Source organism: Protopterus annectens, chromosome 6.part0 (assembly GCF_019279795.1).
Source record: "Protopterus annectens isolate FY-2018-M chromosome 6.part0, PAN1.0, whole genome shotgun sequence".
NCBI classification, from domain to species: Eukaryota; Metazoa; Chordata; order Ceratodontiformes; family Protopteridae; genus Protopterus; species Protopterus annectens.
The window spans coordinates 435,781,708-435,806,145 of record NC_056737.1 but is presented as its reverse complement, the minus strand read 5'-3'; positions in this window follow the sequence as shown (position 1 = coordinate 435,806,145).

Genomic DNA, 24,438 nt, shown 5'->3' with positions numbered 1-24,438 from the left:
AGGGCCACAGAACAAGATTTGTGTTATGCCATTCCTATTCACCCTTTACATTCACTCATTGTAATGCATGATACATTTCTTTCAGCACCACATTATTGTATATCTGCTGTGGCTTAGTGGTACTTCCTGCAGTCTTGTGAGTCCAAGGACTGGGGTTCAAGACTGACAAGGGTATTTTATTTTGCTGCTGAGCAGTACAAGGTCCCTGCCATAGAGTGATTAAGGCAATTTTAAGCAGTTGTAAGTGGGTTTGAGCAGGTTTGCGTGACGCTTTGTGATGCTTAGCTAAACGCACACATGCGAAACACACTAACTACTGCTTAAAATTGCTTACTCCCGCTAACCCCCGCGCTAATTTCTTTTCAAAAAAAGAAAATGGGGAGATTGGAAAGTGGTGAAAAAGGGGGCACAAAGAGGGACACACAGTAGGTAAACAAGCTCGGGATGTGCAGGACAGGTGTAGGGAAGGTCCATAGCTGCCCATTTCTTTAACAGCAACAGCTGTGCATATGCAATGAATTTGGAGTGAAATTTGAAACCTTCCACCACTGGGAGAGGGGTGAGGACAACAAAGTATGTTGTACTGCCAATTCTAATTATCAGCTTACATGTTTGTCCAATGGACATGTGTGGAAATGGGCAGCTATGTATGGGGCGTAATTTTTTTGTGGGTACAGATTTTTTTTTTCAGGTGAGAGTGGGAAGTGAGGTAGAGGAAGTAGGTATGTCTGGGGAGGTAGGTTGGGAAGGTAAACAGACAAGATGCATACAGGGGTGGTGTATGACACATGGGGTGAGTGACACAATTGACGGGGTCGGATGTTTGGAAATCGCAAGCCCATGAGCCCACAGGTAGTAACAGCGGAACTGAGATCCCCACCCACGGGCAGTCACCACTGAACCTTCACAGACTGAGGGTGGCTGTGCTGGGGGCTGCGTAGGATGGGCAGGCTCACCCATGAGAAGCGCCACTCTCGCCTCAAGCTGGCATAGGGGATCAGCGACTGAACGCTGGATCTCCCTACGCACCACAGCCTGGACCCTTTGAAGGGTGACAGGTGGCCCTTCTCTGCCCACGCTTGCATGGGGGGATGAGCCCCATCCCCTGCAGCACTTCCACCCGAAGGTGGCACAGGACCAATGGAGGAGGGGAGCCCGGGCTGGGCACCGGACCTGCTGGTGCCAGGTGCACTCGCCGGCTGAGGAGGGACAGGTGGGTCCGCTGGGACCGGCCTTCCTATATGCTCTGTGATTAGGTGTGTTTAATTACAACATAAGCAAAACAGCATTCCAGATTAGTTGTAACAGCATGCAATAATATTCCCATTAACCCAACACACCAAGGGTACAACAGTTGAACAGCAAGCATAGCACATGCATATATTGAACCACAGTGGTTATTCCAACAGCATGCAGGGATGTTTGATAGCAACAGGCCACCATGATTGTGGTGTTTAAACAGGGCACATGCATCAACATGAATGCAAATATTTATAGAACATTAGGACATATGTCCCAACAAATATTTAAGATTACACATACCCATTGAGGTGTGGAATTGCATGGTTTATGCACATATAGTAGGGTGTATAAAAAACCTCGGTTAACATCTTATAATGACCTTTTAGTCTACACTACATTCCTAGTGACTGCAAGTGTATATCTCCTACCTGTATTATTACACTTGCCACCATACATTAGGTTGTGTACTGGGTTTGGATAGTTCAATATATGCCTGACCTATATTTGACATACTAACTGTCCAGGATGCAGATGTTACTGCTACATATTTCTTGATTGCATTTCTATTTCTTTATCTACATATCTGGGATGTTTTCACATGACATTTTCACTTCGATTTGTACAGAACCCTGCATTTCTTGACACACACTCACATTTCTGGGGAAAAAATAACATGCTACATGTGTGCCAGGTTTACTTATTCATGCCAGCCAGTAACTGCCTATTGTGGACTGTATATATGTTTCACAGCTACTAGCACTTCCATCACCCACTTTATATGGGACTGCACAACTCTGGGTTGCCAGCACCTTTTCAAACAGTACTGTTTGTATATTGCAAGGGTACAACAACATTTCAAACTCTGTGACACAGACACACTCTGGGTTTTAGACCTTTATTAATGACATTACACACTTTTCCACAGGCTCACTCCTTTATTTGTTTTAACGGTGTATATGGCAGACATGTTCAAGACATATAATACCTTTATTAATAGGTTAGAACAATCTTTTTTCAGGCTCACTCACTTATTTTATATAACAGTGCCTGCAGAGATATTATTCCAGACATATGTTACTTTTCTTAATGGGTTTCTACACTCTTTTTCTGCCTCTCTGAAGTTTTTATCTGACAGTACATGCAGAGGACTTATTCAGGTAATTTTATGGCTGTATTATTGAACTACAACACTTTCTTTCATGCTCTCTCCCATATTTTATATAACAGTACATGCAGAATAATCACTAACCTGCCTGGTGGTGCAGCCTTAGCAGCCTATCAGCATAGGCTTGCTGATTCATAGCACTGTCACCTGCAGCTGTAAAGTAAATGAAAGGATATTGAGACATACCTATCCATTATACATACTCCATTATCAATTCTTACATATTGCATTCCATGGCTACATACTCAGTTGTGGGGCATCCCGCATCCCACGGGCCTCCTGTATCCATTGGTTCAGGCGGTCCTGCTTTCATCTCTTCAGGTCTGCATGGTGGTGACAGACCTGCTCACCAGTCCGAGGAATGCCTGTGGCACTGGTGAGGTCACGAGCTAACCGGTTCCAAGCCTCTACCTTGTACTCCGTCCCTTGGAACTGGCCCTGCAGGAGTCTTGACTCGTGATGGTGGACAAGGAGCCAACCATGTATTTGGACTCCTTGATGCCCCAACGTTGCGCTCGGAAGCATGTTCCCTCTTCGACACCAGACATTCTAACTGCAGATGTGAGCTACAACCAGTTATGGTATGTATTCCCACCTGTGGGGCATAAATATGATGCATTTCCCGCACTTTTTTGTTGGCCGTGTTATAAAATTCTCGGCTGACTGCAGACCTGCTTAGTAATGGTTAAACTACCATTCGTAAGTATATGAATGTTAATAGTGGCTGCTTCCCGTATGTTGTCATGGCTTAGTGATTCTGTAATTTGCTTCTGATGCACAGAGTCCTGGGTTCAAATCTTGTCATTCATTTTATTTTCATACTATCCAGACAGGCTAGGGGGTGTGGCTGCATTTAAGCAACTTTGCTCTACATTGCTCCTCAGCGCCCTACGGTGCCCTGGTTGGCACGGCGCGCACATCCGTGCAAACACATTGCGCTGGGTAAAGCGCCATTGAACTATGGGCAACTCTATTGCACTGGGTAAAGCACTATGAAACAATGGGCAACTGTATTGCGCTAGGTAAAGCTCTATTAAACTGTGGGCACCTCTATTGTGCTAGGTAAAGTGCTATTAAGCTATGGGCAACTCTATTGCGCTGGGTGAAGTGCTGCTTAACTGCAGGCAATTTTATATCAGGATCCTTTAAAATATTTATTTTGTTCACTGATACATTGGCCATTTCACTGCTTTTTGGTAATGTTTAAACATATTTGTCAGGTATTATTTCATATACTGATTTAAAAAATAAATACAAAGGGGAGTGGTGGGACTCAAACCTGAATGCCTCTTCTTTGTGCGAACGCTCTACCATTACATTATTGCTATTTGATGTGATCTGCATTAACATTCTTCCTTATGCTCTTCCATGTCAGAATTGCTAACTCTAGCAAAATAATGGGCACACCCACGCATGCACACGCAAATACGGGCAGCTATTTTGGGGATTTAAAAAAATATATTTAATGTTTTGCATTTTAGAACTGTGATAGGGGTTTACAATATCAGGGAGTGTGGTGTGGGGTGCAGGGACATTTGAGCAGACTCGCTCTTGTGTGTGTGCTTTGTTTAGTTTTAAAACACTTGCAGGGGCGTGGACATTTAGACTGCTCGGCAGTCGGACACGCCCCCTGCTTTGTTACATGGTCTGTGTAAGACTTACGGTTGAGTCAGCGTGCCCTCATGCATATTCATGGCACGCTGACGTCAAACCGTTCAACTGCAGCCTCTGAGTAAGACTTATTAAGTCTTACACGGAGGATTAGTGAATCCGGGGGCCAGTCTTTACATCCTCATAGGAAGTGTCAGATTCAGATGTTCCATCACTGCTCTTTACTGACAGGGGGAAGGAAACATAGTAGTTAGGCCTCATAGTACATTAGGGGCATCAGTAGAGGTCCAGGGAGCAAGAAAACAAAAGCTTATATGCATTATGACTATAGCCAGCCTCACCAGATGCATAATACGTTAGAAAGGATGACTTGGGTAGATGTACCATTAATCTCCTGGAGGACAGCCATGATGGCTGAGCTATAAATAGTAATATTTTCATGATATTGCCTGTTCCTCAGCAGTCTCTCAGGGCTGACAGGTGCAGACACACCTTGTCTAACTCAGCCTTTCAGAGTGACTGGCTATAGGGGGGCACTGGGAAGGAGCAGCAATCCAGAGGTCTGAATAAGAATCAAAAATGAAATGCTAGATCATGACAGGGGAAAATGCAAACACTACTAAACTGAAAAGGTTTGTTCTACTGCTTCTTATTGGAGGAAAGTGTGCTTAACTTCTTCATAACATTTAATTTATTATGGCTTTATTACTAAAAAAAAAGAGACAGCACATTTGGCATTTTAAACTACTGTATCTCATTCACGTTTATTCTGAAGTATTAAATTAATAAACGATTTTAAAGGTGGATTATTTTGCCCTACAGAGAGCACTTTTGTTACTGGTTGCTGGACTATAAAAATTAATTGATTTCCAACTGCTGATCTGTGGGTCTCAGGAAGGCAATATTGCTCTGATAGGCCAGCCAGTAGCTCTGATGGTATCTCCACTGGAATACAGACTGTGGCGCATGGTAAAGAAGTCAAATGCACACTGTAGTTAGACTTTAAACTTTCTCTTGTTATGATGTGTAACTCATTAGATAATTATAAATAAAACAATGCTGAACAGTACTGGTTGCTAAATTATTTGTTCAGCCTTTGTTTCTTATTTTCAGTATGTGAATTATCTTTTTTTTCTTTTATTTCTGTAGTTAACTCAGATTTAATTGTACTTCACGTGACAAAATTATTAACTTGATTTATGCTGTCTATGTTCAACCTGACCATGGTATGTTTCTGATTATTCTTTACTTATTCTTAGTTTTTCATGGCACTTTAAATTGTGTATGCTCATTAATTTTAGCTTATCAATTTGTTAATGGGTAAGGATAATTCATTAACTGATCAGTGCTTGAAGTATATTATATCCAGGTCTAACAACTACTCTTGAAGCTATTTTTCCTCAAGGACCCCATTGAAAATAGACACTGCTCAGACACAAACAAGTCAGTGAGAAATGAAACAAAGTAATTTTGTTTTAAAAAGTGCTTATTTTAAATAAACCCATTATAGGTTCATAGGTTCATAGTTTGGTACTGGGCTATCTGCCCGAAGGCATATATTAGCCCAGCCACTTTGTGCAGTATTCACCGCCCCTTTAGTAGTTCCCTAGACCCTTGTACTAGCGCTAGTACCCTTGGCCCCTATCTAGTAGTGCTGTTGGTGTGATCCCTGGTGTGAATTTCTGTTACCCATCCACTCATCAAGGTTCCTCTTGAAGAGTGATAGTGAGGGGCTCAGTCTTATGTAGATCTGGACCTTGTTCCATAGTAAGGCAAGTCTCTGCAAAGGGAATCTATCCCTTCAGCATGTTCTATTCATTGTTGTGTTGAGGTTTATATCCCTAGAGCATGTAGCTCGAGTAGATTTGGTTTTGCTAAGATGGATCATGTTCGACAATTCTGGGTTGGACATGGCTCTGTACGTTAGACAGAGATTGCCTCTGAGAAAGCAGTATGCAACAGAGAACAGTCTTAGCTTTTTCAATCGTGCTGCATAGGGTAACTGTTTGAGGCCAGTAATCCTCTTGGTTAGGTACCTCTGTGGTCTCTCCAGCTGCTGGAGATGTCTAGCCAGGTACATTCCAATTGGTGCATTGTACTCAATAATGGGTCTGATGAGGGAAGAGTAGAGGGGCACCATTACATCCTTAGATCTTGATGCGAACCCTTTTGTGATCAGATGGGTCACATAGAAGGATTTTCTAACCACTTTAGCAACATGGTTATCAAAGGAAAGCTGACTATCTACTTGGGTCCCTAGATCCCTTATTTCTTCTTCAGATTTCAGGGATTACCTCCTATGTTGTAGTTTATGGGTACTCTGTTTTTCCAAAGGGATTACTACATTTTTTTTGCATTTAGCTTGAGACCATGGCTTTGACACCATGCATCAGTCTCATTTAGGCCCTTCTGGAGGATCTCCATGTTGGCCGGAGACTCTATTATAGCACCCAGTTTGCAGTCATCTGCAAACTTAGTCAGCCACAGCCCTTCCATGCTTGCCTGTACTTCTGAGAAGTATATGCCAAACAGGAGGGGCCCCAGGACAGAGCCCTGAGGCACACCACTCGTTACTGGTCTGGATCTGGACATAGATCCCACTACTCTTACTTTATGGGATCTGTCTGAGAGCCAGTTTGTGATCCATCTTGTGACGTAAGGGTTTATGCCCAGGCTGGTGAGCTTATCAATAATACCTGAATGGGGAATGGTGTCAAATACTTTATCAAGGTCAAGGTAAGCCGTGTGTACCTCCTTTCCCTTATCTATAGCCTGAGTAACTGTCTCAAAGAAATCCACCAGGTTCAGAAGGCATGATCTGCCCTTGATGAAGCCGAACTGTGTGGGGTCCAGCGACTGGAGGTTCCCAATCTCTCCATTTATGAGTTTCATATTGATTCACTCCATAGCCTTACAGGTCAGACTGGTCAGGCTTATTGGTCGGTAGTTCCCAGGGACAGTTGTGGCCCCACCCTTGTGTAGCGGGACCACCGTTGCCGTGCGCCATTCTGTGGGCACATATCCTGTGGAGAGGCTGAGACTGAACAGGGTATTAAGATGCAGTATTAGATGTGATAGACCCTATTGATTTTTCTTATAACATATATAGTTCTACACATTTCCATGCTGCGTCAATTGCTCATTTTGTATATGCTTATACTGAGTGACTTCATCAGAAGAAGTTCTCTTCAGTATCATTGTTACACAATACTCAGCTTTGCCTCTCCTTTCCTTAGGACATATTGTACCTACCCTGGGGTATATTGAGAGGTGTATTAGTGGATTTAACCTTTTGGACAGGCTAGGTACTGTAGATGCATCTACAATAATGGTCAATGGGCAATAATTCAGACACTTGTTACATACGCTGTTATATAAGTATTATATTATCCTTAATCTGCAGACTGCCAGGCTGTTCCATTGTAATGGGTAAAATTATTAGTGACTGCGTTTAGGTTTAATATGTCTTTTACTCTGAATTATCAAAGCAGTAGCATAATTTGTATTCTGATGAGTTGGATAATTACCACCTTACCACTAACCTTCCATTTAAAATAAGATTACTGAGAAGGTTGCCAATTCTATAAGAATAATGTATTCAAGATCCATTTAACATATTCCATATGAGAAATAGCACTGAGACAGCCCTTAGGTGGGTCGTTAATTACATCCTGATGACAAGTGATAAACAGTATTACTTGGTTCTCATCCTCTCTGATCTTTCTTCAGCGTCTGACAGAGGTGATCACGCCATTAATTTAGACCAGCTCCAACACTATTATGGAGTCATGGGACTCCTACCCTTGCAGGACATACCCAGCAGACTTTATCTGTGATAGACCCTATTGATTTTTCTTATAACATATATAGTTCTACACATTTCCATGCTGCGTCAATTGCTCATTTTATATATGTTTACACTGAGTGACTTCATCAGAAGAAGTTCTCTTCAGTATCACTGTTACACAATACTCAGCTTTGCCTCTCCTTTCTTCAGGACATATTGTACCTACCCTGGGGTATATTAAGAGGTGTATTAGTGGATTTAACCTTTTGGACAGGCTAGGTACTGTAGAAGCATCTACAAGTTATTTTATTAAGCCAGCACAATACTCCCCACCTAATGCAGATTTGTCTAATCTTGAAGCTGGTAGCAGTGTCATGGAACATTCTAGGACAGCAGCAACACAAGTAAACACCCATAGAACAGTACTAACGGTGGTTATATCTCTCTGCATGATTGGTTTGTTACTTATATGACTTTTCATGTGGAAGAGAGTCAAGAGCATGATTGTACCTTTGAGAGCCATCTGAGGCTATTCAAAAAGCTTTCCAAGTATTATAAACTTTAACATGAAAACATTTATTTTCCATGACTGCATTAAGGTTAAGCAGATACCAAAGGGCTTCATTCCTGGAAATATCCTTCTGAACTGAGTGAAGGATCTGAACTTCAAAAACAGTGTTAGCCCTTTTTGATAGACAAGGATGTGAACTGATGGAGTTAATAATGAAGTTTAATAACCATGAAATGGACAGGTTGGTTGATGAAATGAATTCCCTGGACCTTCTTATACGGAAAGACTTGTTATTTGATGCTTATCAGAGCAAATACCATCATGTATTTAGTAAAGTTGATAGTATGTGTAAGGAGATCAAGATTAAAAAAGAAAAATGTTTATGAGGCATAAAAACAAATATGATATAGGTAAAGCTTTTTCAGTTCCTAGAACAAAATCAAGGTAAACAAAGAAGGCAATGATAACATGATGGACAGTTCTACTACAGGGGCCCAGTCACATGGTGATGATTATACCTAGATTCCTTTAGACTGGGATCCCACAGCGGTCCAAGAGATTAATGAACTTGAATCTCTAGGGGAGAATCAGAAGTTATGGACTTTGCCACAACATCAGAACAATTAGAAATGGGAGAGGGACAAGGAAGGGGATTGTCTGAAGGGAAGAGAAGGTGACTTTTCCTATTGTTACTGGTAACAATCAGAATGATTTTTAAAATGTATAATTTTATTGACAAAGTATTTAATAACAAATTTGATAATGTCTTTGAAAAGAGGCTTAACTTTGTACCTTGTAGGAGAGTATGTTTATCACAGGTTTTGATAGATTTAAAACTATATAACAAGGAAATTGAACTTGGCATTGTATTTTAGAAAGGAGCACAGTAATGTAATTGAAGCCCTGCATAGCGTTAGTACCTTTAACCTAACGTTTAACCCTACGGTTCAACTTTTTCAGAAAGTTTGTGAGTTTGATATTAAAACTATGTTGCATTTCAACATTTCAAAACCTTTTTTTTTATTTGAGCCAGAAGGAAAGTGATTTGTTACATTAGCTTCATGACAACAAGCCGATTGGAGTGATTAAATCTGCTAGAGGTGGTGGTTTAGAGGTTTTGAACACCGCTGACTATATAAGTAAAATGGACAGCTAACAATGTGATAAAACCTATGAGGAGGTATCTACAAACAAAGTTGATACAGCTTACTCTAAAACTGACCAAATAATTTATAATATGGTGATGCAGGCTCAGGTTGACCATCATGACCATATTATTCTTAGGATGAGAAACCTATAGTGCCAGCGATCTTTGGTATTCGTATTCCTAAGATTCACAAAGATATAAAAAATCTCCTTCTGTGTCCCATTGGGGAGGCAGGTAAATCAAAAACCCACACCCTGGCTATATATAATGATTATAAATTAAAACATTTGTTTAAAAACTCTGATTACATTTTAAGGAACTCCAATGATTTCTTATTAGAAATCAATTCTAATTTATTTGCTGACAATCTTAACTTTGTATCTATTGATGTTAAGGACTTTATTCGGTTATTTCACATGGAGTGGGAATTGAATGGCTTTGTGATTTTTTTTTACTGAAATGTCTGATTTAAATAATAAGGAAGTGAAAACTCTAACCTATTAATGGAAATGGTGTTCTTTATAAAAAATTATGAATAACAATATATAAAATTATATATTTATAATGTATATAATAATATAAAATTATATTATTGTTATTAAATTATGCACATTTTGAGGGTACTCATCATCATCAATGCCCAGTGGTTGCTATGGGGGCCACTTGTGCCCCTGTATTTGTGAATGCTGTAATGTCCTCCTAGGAAAGGAGGTATTTTTTTAATTCCATTTTTAATCAATCTTAGAACCTCAGTGTGTTCTCTTTGGATGGTATCTGCATTTTTGGAAAGATAGTGGTGGTGGTGCTGTGGTAGCGATGTCACCTCACAGTTAGACGTTGTCCTGTTCAATTCTCAGCTAGAGCGTCTTCTATGTGGAGACATGCGTGAATGGGCGTACCTTCGTTGAAGGTTGTGCGTCAGGGCTGGCAACTTGGCACGTAAAAATATACTGCCAATCATTAGCAGACCAGAGTTCTGCTGTGGCGACCCCTAACCGGGAAAAGCCGAAAGACACAACAAGTAATGATAGACTAATGCAGTTTATTGAGTATATTAATAATGCAATCACTTTCTTAAAGTTTACCTACACTTGTTCATACAGTGAGATACGTTTTTTTAGATGTCCAACTTACCAAGGACATGCAAAAATAGGTTTTGACTTCCAACGTATATAAGAAGCCCACTTATTTAAATTCATTGTTGCATTTCTCCAGCTTCCATCCCTTTCACCAAAAAAGGGCTTTGGTGAAAGTGCAAATATTGCATTTAGCTAGAATGATCTCCAGTGAGGAGACATTCTTAAAGGAAAATGTAAAACTGAGTTAAGGGGCAAATGATTTGGATTACTCAGTTGGTATCAGACGATGACACTTTCAACGATGAAATACAAATCCTCTGTAACATATTCTTGGAAAGGGGGTATCCTGAAAAAGTATTAATTGAATTAAATGTTATTAGTAATGATAGGGCAACCAAATGCAGACCTTTATTAAGGGGAGGGTGCTTAAAAGTACCACCTAAGCAGCTTGACAAAGTTAGCAGCAATAATTACTGGAGATCTATGGTGATGGAATACGACACGGTGACAAAGGAATTGAAGGGTCTTGTGTAGGAACTGAATAAATGTCTTTGGTGCCTTTAACTTAATTGAAAAAATAGGCAGTGTTCCTAACTTTGTTATGCAAAGGGTTATTTGGGGAATAAGCGCGTTAAGGAATCAGGGATGAGGAAACATATTTTTGTAAGCAATGTAGATTTATTTATGTGACTAAGAATTTAGCTATTGATGATTACCCAGATATTATCTCATACAACTATAACACCAAAGAGAGTAGTTTACATAGTAGTTTGCATGTCATGCCCAGCAGTTTACAAGGGCAAGATGGAGGGCCCTTAAAAACAAGGATTTATCAACAAGTATATGCAATTAATAACAATGCAACTAATACACTTTGTAAACACTCTAAAGAGTGTATAAATTTTAAGAAATGTTTATTTTTTATTTTGGAAAATTTGGTGCCTAACTCCAGGGGAGAGGGGGTCCCTGGGAGTTGAAATTAGAACAAAGGGAATTACGCTGCATATATTATTTAATGCTACCATGTATTACTGGGTATTAACAACAAGATGTCAGTAGTGTACTGGGTCTCAAGTCAGCTAGGTTATAAGTAAGAACTTTTGTGTTTTAGTCAATGTTGAATATGATATGTTGCTTAGCACTTGCATTTGTATAAATACTGGATTACGGGATATGAGAATTATTTTGTGATTCCCCAATGTTTTTTACATTATAAAATTTGAGTTGATTAACATTTTTTACTGAGATAAGAAATGAAATCCGCGGTGGTGGTGCTGCAGTAGTGTTGTCGCCTCATAGTAAGACGCTGTCTGGTTCGATTCTCAGCTAGAGCATCTTCTGCGTGGAGACATGCGTGAATGGGCGTACCTTCTTTGAAGGTTGTGTGTCAGAGCTGGCAACTCGGCACATAAAAATCAACTGCCAATCATTAGTGGACCAGAGTTCTGCTGTGGCGACCCCTAACCGGGAAAAGCTGAAAGACACAACAACTGAGATAAGAAATGAGTTTGTTGATGGCCACAAAAGTAGTTGCTAGTAGTTCTTTTAAATAATATTTTTTATATATATATATTCTATGATATATTTTAAGTAGTTTCAATGCATTTTGGATTGCTCTTATTGCATTTTAACATTTCATTTTGCATTTACAATTAGTATATTAACTATTTCTGGACTGATTAACATTTTTCATTGTTCTATTTTCCATCACATTCCCTTTAAAAAGATGAAGGGAAGTGACTTGTGTTTGATTCTAAAGGAATCCTGGTACTGTTTAGAACAAAACAGTCTTCTTATTTTGTTAAAATCTGTGTTTTAAATGTGGGTTGACATTTTTTTTACTTGTTTTACTTTATTAGTTGCCCTTTTGACCAATTATCTTTTGTTGATTCATTGGTTAAATGCTTGAAATGTTCTGTTGCATTAGAAAGGCTTAACATGTCTGAATCCATTGCCATGGCCATACATGCCACATTTAAGGAAAATTCCACCTTGAAACTAAAAAAAAAATAGTTTTTTCATTGTAACTCTGTTTTTTTTTTGGCTATTTTGATACATCAAAATCACTCGAAGTACTCATTTTAATATTCTAATATGTTTTTCTACAAAATGGTCAACATAGGACCTGTCATATTAACACAATCTTGTTTTCCTGCTTTTGTTTCTGTTTCCCAGAATCCATTTCAAGTCCCCTTTTATAAGAGTCATACTAGACATAAGGAAGTGATGCTGTTTTATGCACTGGCAGTGGTGTGCGTCCTAGTCATATTACACATATTCTGTAACAGGACAGCTTTTCCTTTGCCTTGATAGACACTCATTTATGTTTTTTCACAGAGCCTGTTCTATGGCTTTACCCACAGTTGTACAGCCTCCAGACAAAGCATGTATATAAACTGCAGGCTTTTGTTAGAGTAACACCATGTAGTCTTTCAGCTGTTGGCAGTTCCTTCTCCATACTCTGAGATGTCAGAACTGTCATTGTAGTAAATGAACCTTGCTGGGACATCTGTGAATAACAGTAGCGACTGGAAAGGAAGAGGACATGAAAGTAATTATGCTATTCTCCATTGCCTGCACTGGGAAATCTGTGCTTTTCTGTTGGTGTTGTAGAATTAAAAATGTGCTTTATTAGTTGAAGTATTTTACTTTTATAACTGCATTTGTGCTTTTTCACCATTATAATTCAGGTCTGTTTAGCAAATCTACATCTAAATATGGCAGACCTTCTTTCTTCAGATTGTGTTATTATGACTTTTTTTTGCTGATATATTAGTTATTCTTCCTTAGTTAGCAGTAATGCTTCCTGTACTGCTCAGACATCATCTATCACTGTTCTGCCTCTTTTTAATACAAGAACTCTGGTGGGATCAAATAAAACAACAGAACAAAAGGGACATGTATGTCAACTTGCAAGGGAAGTTAGCCTAGTACTATATGAACCTATGAACCTATAAAAGCACATCCGTTTGCAGTTACTGAAGTAGACATTACTTCTGCAGATCATATATTATGTATCCACTACAACAGTTTCCATTGGCAGTAAATCATAACAATTGCTACAGATAATATACATGAATCACCTCAGTCAAAAAAAAAACAAACACACACACACACACACACACACACACACACACACACACACACACACACACACACACACACACACACACACACACACACACACACACACACACAAAAAAACATACAGTACACTATGCAATCATTACTTCACTACATGTCACAGTGAAGTGATATAACTTCCCTGTCAGTAATGGGCTGTAAATAAAAGAAGCACAGGAACAGGGTGCCATTAATACTTTTTGCAGTACAGGTAACCCTACCCCTCAGATAGAAAAAACAGAACCTCCAGACTTAAAGCTGCCTGGTGGTAAGCTAGAATCACACAAATCATGACACAGTCTCTAACAGTTGCTGACATCAGCTTGTGGGCAGTACCTGACAGGAAAAAAAATACAGGTTTCCCTGTATCTGCAGTATATCATGCAGGTACAGACAAATTTCACTGCCAAATTATGTGAAAGATCAAGCTTAGTGGGAGTCTTTCCCTTCCTTTGAGTTGAATGAAAGTTCCTGATAACTGTATTATACTGGAACCATACTGTAGAGAGAAAAGAAACTGGGATTGAGTTAAACTGCAAGTGATGGTGGGCTTTGACTTTAAGAGACTCTTATTGTACAATTCTTATTTCCTCTATTGTGTACAATGTGATTGTTTTGTGAAGAAAGTTAGAGAACTTGATAGGATTATCAGTGACAGACTGACACTTAATGACCAGATATCAGCTGTAGTGAAAATAAATATTTGTTTTATCATTACAATATATGACATATCAAGCACCCTCTTCCCCAGAGGGCCATGCAGTAGCATTGTATGCCTAAGTATACTCCCAGCCTGATTACTGTAACTCCCAAAATTTGGGATTTCCTATTAATGAATTTGATTGTCGACAGGTAGTTCAGAATTCTCCATTTCATTTACTTGCACATACTTAAAATTACCTTCATATTACTCCAGTTCTGAGGATCTGCACTAGATTCCAATTTAATCTCTTTTAGTGCATTCACAGTTCCACTGTTTGCCTATTTAAACCTTCATGACACGACTTCTTATATTATTGTGGAGTTTATTCCAGTATTCTAAATCAGCTCTGAAAGTGTTTATAAAAGAATCAGAATTACGATAGACAAAAGAATGAATAGCTGGTTTGTATTTTACACCAGCATACTTTAGTTTCTTTAGAGATATATTGATATGTGATGCTAGTGAGGAATAAGTTATAACATTTGGATTGATAATTGGAGAAAAGTTTATTTTACTAAGCATATAGTCAGAAGCATTACTAACAAGCTTTATTATGATTTTGAAAGTACAATGCAATATGAGTAGCATAGGAGGTGATGTTAAGAGAAGAATGTCCAAACTTTATACCTTCAGTGTTGGTGTTACATACTATTTTAGCAAATACTGACTATAAAGTGTGAATAAAAAGATAAGGTAACAAAGCACACCCTTGCTTTGTGTAAGTCTAACATTTTAAGTGAAAAATCAAAGGCCATGGCTCAGGTGCAAAAGTTCAAGTTAAAAATATAGAAACAATGCAAAAAAAAAAAAAAAAAAAAAACAGACAAATGCAGGAGTACAGTCCACACTTAATGATAACTGAGTTCTAAAATCCCTTTGAATAACAAGTTCTGACAAAATCTTTTTTACTTAAAGGGAAGAAAGTGTTTTAAATTACCATTTAACGTGATCTGTATTTCTGAATTTGATTAGTGCTCTTTTTTCTTTTCTTTTCATTGCATTTGGAAGCTGACCTTAGGTATTTAAATATATTTAAGCAGAATCAGATTACACTACAAAGAGAAAAGGTACATAGGCCTAGTCAAAGACTTTATTTGCAAAAAGGACAAAAGCTGCTTGTTGATTATTATTATTAGTGATCTGATATAGAATTCATTCAAGTAATATATTATTGCCTTATATTTGTATTGATTCCATAAATCCTGACTGAGATTCCCAAGTAAGTTAATTGGTCACCAAACAGAATATTTTAAGTAATACAGTTGTTTTAATTTTAATATCGAAATGTATAAAATAAATAGGATGGTAATTTTTAATAAGCAAGGGATAGGAGTTCAGGTTGAAGGTCTTAGACTGATTTAAATATCTATCTAGTATGCTGTGTATCTTGATGTTATAAAATGTGAGCGATGCAGTAGCTAAAAACTATATTTTTTATTATTAAAAAAGGCATCAATGCAATCAGGTTCAGGGATCTTACATAGCTTAAGGACTGAAAATGTGGTCAAAAATCCATGCTGGCTAGAATTATTTAATTGGTCAGCCTTTTCTTGTGACTTGTCTTTGCTTTAAGGCTTTTTAAGAAGTCTGTTGTATGACTTGAGGAAATACATGCATTATTGGAAGTATATATGTTAGCATAAGTATTGTATAAGGCTGACAGGATATCTTGTGGATATGTAAGCTACCTTTTTTCACTGCTGAGGAAATATTCAAAACTTGGTTAAATTAATGAAGGCTATCCAGTAATTTTGATGGAATGGCTACCTATTCAACAAATGTATCTTTAATATGGGCTTCAGCCAGTGTTTGATTACATGCATATAGAGTTTTAGGCTGGTATTGAGCTGTCATTAATTAATCAAATGTATTTGGCTCAAATCAACCTTTGATCTCCATATCGAGCGAAGAAATTAGATTTTAACACTAAAATAACTCTGTTTTACAATTTCTCAAATATGTTACCTGAGTTATGACAATAAACCATACCACCATTTTGAAAGCAGTCCATTAAATATCTAATGCAATGCTCTGGTTAAAGTGATGTGAAAAGCGAGCTTAAATTAAAGAAACTATCAGGGCATTATTTTAGTGATAATGATAAAATAAAATAAAGAATTGACAGAAAAAAACTTTTTGTTCTGAGTGACTTTTGAGATTAAATTTGTGAAAGGATTTCAAGATAAGGAAATATACCTGTGTAATGCAGCAGAGTTGAAATCCCATCCTACTGGACAAAAGGATTGGTATGGGCCAAAAAGATAATAAGCAAAGTCCTATAATAATTGGGAATCTTGTTTATTAGGCAATATTGGTGACTCCAACATATCCAAAGATGGAATCAGAGTCATGTTTCAATCACCTCAAAAATAATGCATCTGTCAAAACAAAATGGATTTTGAAAGAGATTTTAAAGACACTAGATCTTTCTGAACAAAGTGCATAAACAAAAAAATGGCATGAATGGGTGAGTCCTTTAAATCACCTCAAAAATGATGCATCTGTCAAAACTAAATGTATTCTGAAAGAGATTTTAAAAACGCTAGATCTCTGTGAACAAAGTGCGTAAACAAAAAATGGCATGAATGGGTGAGATAACACAGGACTCATACATTTTACTAAACAGTTCTGCCACCCACATCTCCCTGTGTCCGGATAACTTGAAAAGGAGTTTTTTTTGTTTTGTTTTTTGTTTTTTTTTGTTAATTAAGATTACACCACTAAGTTGTTACTTGGTTTGTCTGAAGCAAAAATGAGTGGCGTCCATTTTTTCCTGGAATATCAAACTGTGAAGAGCACCTATGAAATTTTGACAGCACTGTTTGAATCCCATGTAATACTGTTCCACTCTGCAAGAGACATCAACAGGGGTCTATATTAGAACATCAAAGTTTCAAAACTTCGAATGTTCTAATATCAAACCCTATTCAGCGAAACCTGAAAACATCGAACATACAGAACAGCAAATTTTTTCCTAGGGAAAAAAATTGTTGTTCCAAAACACATACACACAACACAAGCACACCAAACAAACAGCAATCCACAAACATACACTTAAAATCTTACACCTAACCCTACACTAAACTATACACACACCACTAACTAACCCTAAGGTCTGTCACTATTGCACACTCAGCTCACTCGCACCCTAACCCTAACTCATCTACCCCACCCTAACCCTCACGTCCACACAATTGCACACATACCTAACCCGCGCCCTAACCCTAACTCACCTAACCCACCCTAACCCTCACGTCCACACAATCGCACACATACCTAACCTGCACCCTAACCCTAACTAACCTAACCCACACTCAATCACACACTTAACTGAACCCGACCCTTAACTTTCCACCACAGCACTGAAAATACCAACAGAAATGGACATCCGAATTCTTTCCCTAGGAAAAAATTTGGTTTTCTGTTGCTTTGATATTTTCAGCTTTCGCTGAATAGGGTTCGATATTAGAACATTCAAAGTTTTGACTTCTAATATAGACCACATCAACAGCATATAATAACATAACACTTTTATGTAAGCCACCTACACTTGGGTTAATCAACACAATAAGACAAGGAATTAAATAGCAATTCTAGCCAGCATGGATTTTTGACTACACTCTCAGACAGTTTGCTGATTAAAATGAAAAAAAAAAGCATACATTTGTAAGAGCTGTGAATCTGGCTATTTTAATAACAGTCAGTAATAGCCATAATTAGGAAGTACATATGACACTAACACATATGAAGTTAAAATAGTCTTAATCAAAGATTATTTGTTAAATTACTAATCCAGGCCATGTTATAAATGTCTCCAAAAAAGCTAAGAGGATATTGTCCCAATTAGTCTAGTACTCATTAAGGGTCATCATTCTTGAATACGTGAAAAAAATGGCATTCCGGCCATGATCACCTTGAGCACCAGCTATACATTGTTGGGTTATGCTAAGGTAGCAGACATAATGTAAAAATGATTGTTGGGTTACTAGTCCAGGTTATACAAAAGGCACAATTATACAATGCCTAGAGTACAGTTTGCTGGAATTTGTAAATGTCAAAATCTGAAGACTTATTTAAAGTGACTGAATTTTAAATAAAGCATCAGACAGAATCTTTACCCAAAGTACTTGAAATGATTGCAAGGTGTCATATGAACCTCACTTTCCCATGATAATTAAAATATTAAAGGGTAGTGTATGGTAAAGCCAACACATATTGAGAAAAGTAAAAGGTAGATATTGGAAAATTATACATTGAGTATTTAAGTTTAGTGTAAATTGGTGACTATAACAACCCACGAAGTATGCAAAAATAGTCATTTGTGGTATTATAAATAGGAAACAGACTTAGATTTTTTTTTATCAAAATAACAGCTACTAAGCATATTTAATTTCTTGTTAAACATAATCACTCCAAGTCTCACCCACTGGGGTCCATCATGGAGGAATGTTGTATAAGCTCCATTACACACTGCTTGATGTATGCCTGTCAGCTCAATATAGTGTTATATCTAAGTGAGGATCATACTCAATATATATAACAGCTGGAAAACAAAAATGCAGCTGCAGTATAGTAGTGCAAGGGCCAGTCTCAGGGTACATTTCTTGTTTCCTATCCATAGATCCAAGTTGTGCTTGAATATAGACAAGGATGAACTTTGTTTTATGCAGATGGGGAGTCTGTTCCAGAGCACTGGTGTCCTTTGCGAGATATATATGTCCCTCCAAACAATTCTGTTGATGCTGCAGAAGAAGTTAGAAGAATTTGAAGTTGAGATGCATTAAAAAGGTCAACCCATGAGAACAAAGATTTGTGCAAGTTCTTCTATGTTAGCAGCTTATTCACACCAAGAGAAGATACATTTGATAAATAGGACATTTTAGAATTGATGCCATGATGTATCAGCTGAATGTTTGTGCCATATTGAATCATTCTATTCTCATTTCTTTGGGTAAATTTGCAGTTATTTCCATATTAAAACATTTTTACAATATTGACTTTGTTTTTTATCTGCCAACAGGAATTGAAATGCACCTGCAACACCTCGCAGGTCGTTCTGACTCCAGTTTATATACAGGCATATTTGCCTGTTGGTACACTGACATTCCTAGTCTCATAACAGAACCAACAACATGACTCACAACAGATTTGCTTTGTTTGGAACTGGATATGTCACCTTGTAGAATGTTTTGACTGCAATCTGTCAACAGATTGAATGCTCTGCCTTTCATGATTGTACTTTTAGCCAGCAGCCATTCTGCTAGTTTCTAACTTTTGTTGCTAGCCCCTGGTCTAACTGAATTTTCTTTATGTGAAAACGAAAAAAACTGCAGCAGACCACCATTAAAATTAACTGTTTAATTACTCAATATAAAACAATAAAAGTTCAGATGAAAACATCTGACTATCCCTATATTCAAAGCCTTGCCTAAAATACACAAGGACCTACATAACCCTCCCCTTAGACCCATAGTATCAGGAAGGGGATGGGTTACTGAAAATATCTCGATATGGTTAGAGTATACACTGAGACCCCACATTATAACAATGGAAGAGATACTTATGGATACAGGACATTTTTTGGCCTCCCTTAAGAAACACATTGATAAGGATGACAGTGTAAGATACATCATGGTAACATTAGATGCTAAAAACTTATTCACATGTATAAGCAATGATTATGGGTTACAAGCTATTTCCAATTTATTGAGGGATTTTCACTTGATGCAAGGAAAGGAGCTGGAGTTGCTGAGTAACTTGTTGCCTTTACTATTAGAATACAATGTGTTTCTTTGTGTGAAGAACACATACATGCAGGTACAGGGGGTAGCCATGGGCACCCCCTGTGCCAATACCTATGCAAATTTAGTTCTATCCTTCTGGGAACAACGTTTTGTGTTGGGGTCACAGAATGTATGGAGAAGTAGAGTAGGTCTATACAGGTGCTTTGTCGATGACATTGTTATGTTGTGGAAGGGGGGGTGAGAGAGAGTTGGAAGAGTTTTTACTCTATTTGGAATCGACCACTACATTTCTTAGGTTTTCAGTAAATTATTCTAGAACTATGATAGACTTCCTAGATGTTAGGATAATACAGAATATAGAAGGCTTAAAAATACTTTGTATAGGAAGGATTGTTGGAAGAACAGCATACTGACATATGACAGCATGCACCCGAGGTTTACATTTAGAAATATTATCATGGGTCAAATGGGAAGGGTATCTAGAATTTGTACAGAAGATGCAGACTTTGAGATTGAGGTACGTAACCTAGAAAAACATTTTCTGAACAGGGGGTATGACAGAGATGAGATAGAGAATGTAACAAAATCTAAGTTTGATTATAGAAATGATACAATGTGTACGTGGATGAAAAGAAGTAGTAACAATAATGTGCCTAAACAAACTATGGCTAGACAGAACACATTTAGATTAATGTTCACATATAGTAACAATATACATGGAATATGTGACATTATAAGGCACAATTGGAGGATTTTGTTGACAGATGACAAGATGAGAGGAATAGTGGGTGAACGACCAAATTTTGGGTTCAGAAGAAATAGGAATTTAAAGGATATTTTAAGTCATGAAGGAAGTGAGCATCAACGGCAGTTAATACACAGGGAAGGGACAACATCTTGTGGCTCATGTAAAGCTTGTAGTTATATTAATAAGGGAACAGAGTTTACACATCCGATTACAGGTAAGATTTATCATTTTGGTGCTAAAGCCAATTGTAGGACTAAAAACATAGTTTATTTAGCTAACTGTCAAGGGTTTTCATGCTATTATGTAGGTAAAACAAATTGTATGTTCAAGGTTAGACTCTTACAAAACTTATCGGCTATAAGAACAAAGAATGAGCATAATGTCTTATACAGACACATTTTCAGCAATGAAGGGCATAACTTTAATGTTAGGGCAATATGGAACATTAAACTGAACACTAGGGGGCGTGACATAAAGAACATCACTAAGGTTGAAGAAACTAAATGGATAATAGAGCTTTCAGCCCATAGATATCTGGGGCTAAATGAGGTCATACCAATGAAACCCTCCCTTAAAAATCACGGGTGCAATACTGAATTGTGATTGGCTTACATTAGGTTTAAATTTAACAACACCAAATACACAAATTATCTGATGAAGGGCAGGAGCCCGAAAGCGCTTATCTCTGTGTGGATTTTTAATCTGTACTTTTATTGTTTTATATTGAGCAATTAAACAGTTCATTTTAGTGGTGGTCTGCTGCAGTTTTTCATTTTTCGCTGTGGATTATTGGTGCTGAGCATCTAGACCTTGAGTGAGATCTCCATATTATTTTGTTCTGAATTTTCTTTATGGTAATGACTTATACAATAAGGAGCATTTATCTTATTTTTCCTCACTATTGAGTTTTGTGGATGCAGCTTGAATTTTTTTTTTTTTTTTTTTTTATTCTTTGTTGACCAGGTTAGTTTTACTAGGCTAATGGCTTCTTTTTCAAGGGAAACTTGAGGAAGTATTTATAGACCATGGCACTGGGAAACTTCCCATACTCTTAGGTGCCATGGGACCTTTTAAACCCACCTGAGCTACCACTAACTCAAGCAGATGGGATCTTAGTTTAACTTCTAATATGAAGGATGGCATATTCAGGAGAATAGCACCCCCTCTCAAGTTGCACTGTCAGCAAACTAGTCACCTGGAATGGGAATAAAACCTTCAGCCTAAGAGTCTTCCAGCACCAAAGGCAACTGTGCTACCTGTTGTGCTATTGAGACTGCTGTTACCAGCATGTTGTTGCTTCTATTTCAGCTGGAAGTTTAATGAGATCTGGTTTATCTTATAATGACTTTTGTTGCATTTGTTTTATGACTCCTTCACAAGGTATTTTTACTTACTATCTAACCTTACTAACAGTAACCTACTGCTATCCTTGAGACCTTTTGTCTCTCTCTCTGTCTACCTGCTGGTGCTGTTCCCACTTACAAGAGACTGCGTATTGACAGTCCAAATGCTCTTAACTGTCAGTATTGGAATTTCTATACATACGAGTATGATCAGATCCCAGTTGTGGTCTGTCCCCCCATGGGGCAAAGTATGTCACTGAGACCCATGATGCAGTTCTTTTTCAAGTGTGCTCCATGACCATGGTCTGGCATTCATTATCAAAAACCTAGCTTGATGTCATCTGTAGGCCCATTCTTGTGGTCATTGCAACACCAAAGTTTTAGATCTGTTAAGTCTGGGAGGATTATCATCTTTCACTATTAGTCTTTTGGTCTTTTGGTTTGAAGGAGGTTACAGCTTGGGCTTACAGCTACTTCAAATATGTGATGGCAGAAGGAGAAAACTGTTTGTGCTGCCTTGTCTATCATTCAGTAGGTAGTGCAAGGATGCTTCTTCAGGAGTTACAGACTTCTTTCTCTCCTTCATCTTATCATCACCAGGATGACTTCAATATGTGGGCTGATGAGGAGCAAATGACCTTTGTAAAATACTTTTTATGTATTATTCAGGATGCTGGGTTTACCCTGATGATTAACTCCACTACAGATGTACATGGGCATATAGTGGTTCAGCTGGATTTGGTGATCTGTGACTTGATAGGGTGATTATAGCCTCATTCAGATCTTGGTGGATCTACCCAGGATGCTACCACCAGACCAGGGCTTGATGATCTATAGGAACCTAAATAGTGTTAAACCAGACACACCAGTTTGCATTATTTATCAGCATCTGTAGACTTTCAATGCAGTGGATGTTGATGAAGCAGGTGAGATCTAAAGCAAGATCCTGATGCCTCCTTGATTTATTAGGCCAAAGCTGTGTACGTTTGGTTCATTTTGAGTCACATGTGCCATAATATGTTCATGAGCTCTGTAATATATGATAAAGTACATTTAAACAACATTTAAAATATTGCACTTACCTTACCTTTCCTTTTAAAACATTTTTCTGTGTTGTGTTTGCTTCTTATCTGAAGCTAAAGATATTAATTTAAGGCATTTTGCAGTCTACAGTGCTTTATGTTTCTCTGCTTGGCCTGTGTGTTCTGAGTAGGCCTCATTTTATTGCAGTTTTAATAACTCTCTTCTGAATCTAAAGCTACAGCTGTAAATTGATTTGGATTTTACAATAACCATTGTTAATTTTCTGAGCTCTTAAATGGATTATTAGCATTGTTCATTTAATTGGGGGTAGGTTGGTGGATAGCATAATGGTTAAGGTGTTGATCTCATAGAATAGAGGGTACAGTGTAAAGTGTTTGATTCTTACATTTGGTTTGGGAATTTGGCTAGGTATAAAATGGCCTGCAATAGCAGATACATAGTACTAACCTATGAACCTATGAATTCTGTGTGGTAGTCACTTTTCAAACTTAAAACAAAAAGTCAGCTTTGGCCATTTGTGTGAGTTGTAACTAGAGATTGTGGTAATTAACCCAGCCACCCTGGTATTTTATATTACACAAGCAGTCAGCCTTCTAAGTCTTGGGACTGTTGGACACTTGAAAACAAAGCACTTGTACTACATTTTGCATCCAGGAAAGTACATTTAAACAACATTTAAAATATTGCACTTATTTGACCTTTTAAATCAGTTTTGTATGTTTGTGTTTGTTCTTTATCTAAAGTTAAAGTTATTAATTTAAGGCATTTTTATATTCTGCAGTGCGTTTTGCTAGGTGTTAGGCCTAGGTGTTCTGAGTGGCCCTCATGTTATTGCATTTTTACTATGTCTCTTCTGAATTTGCTCCATACCCACCTTATTCATGTTGTACTTTTATACTAGGAGGCTTTTGACCTGCCTGCCTGTCCCTACTATTATCTGGCCTTGGACCTCCTTCTAGTCTCATCTTCTGTATACCTGGCCCCAGTCTTATCTCTTCCACTCATCTTACAGGTTACTGACAGAAGAAACTGGGAAGACCCTTCCTTAGACTGTTAGTGTACTTTAAAATTGCCTTAAAGTGTGTGTGTTTCTCATTGCTGGCTTTTCTGCCTTTGAATCACCTTGTAATTACTTATAGCTAGTTGTTAGATTTGTTTCTCATACCTTTTCTCTTGAAGATAACTGAAGTG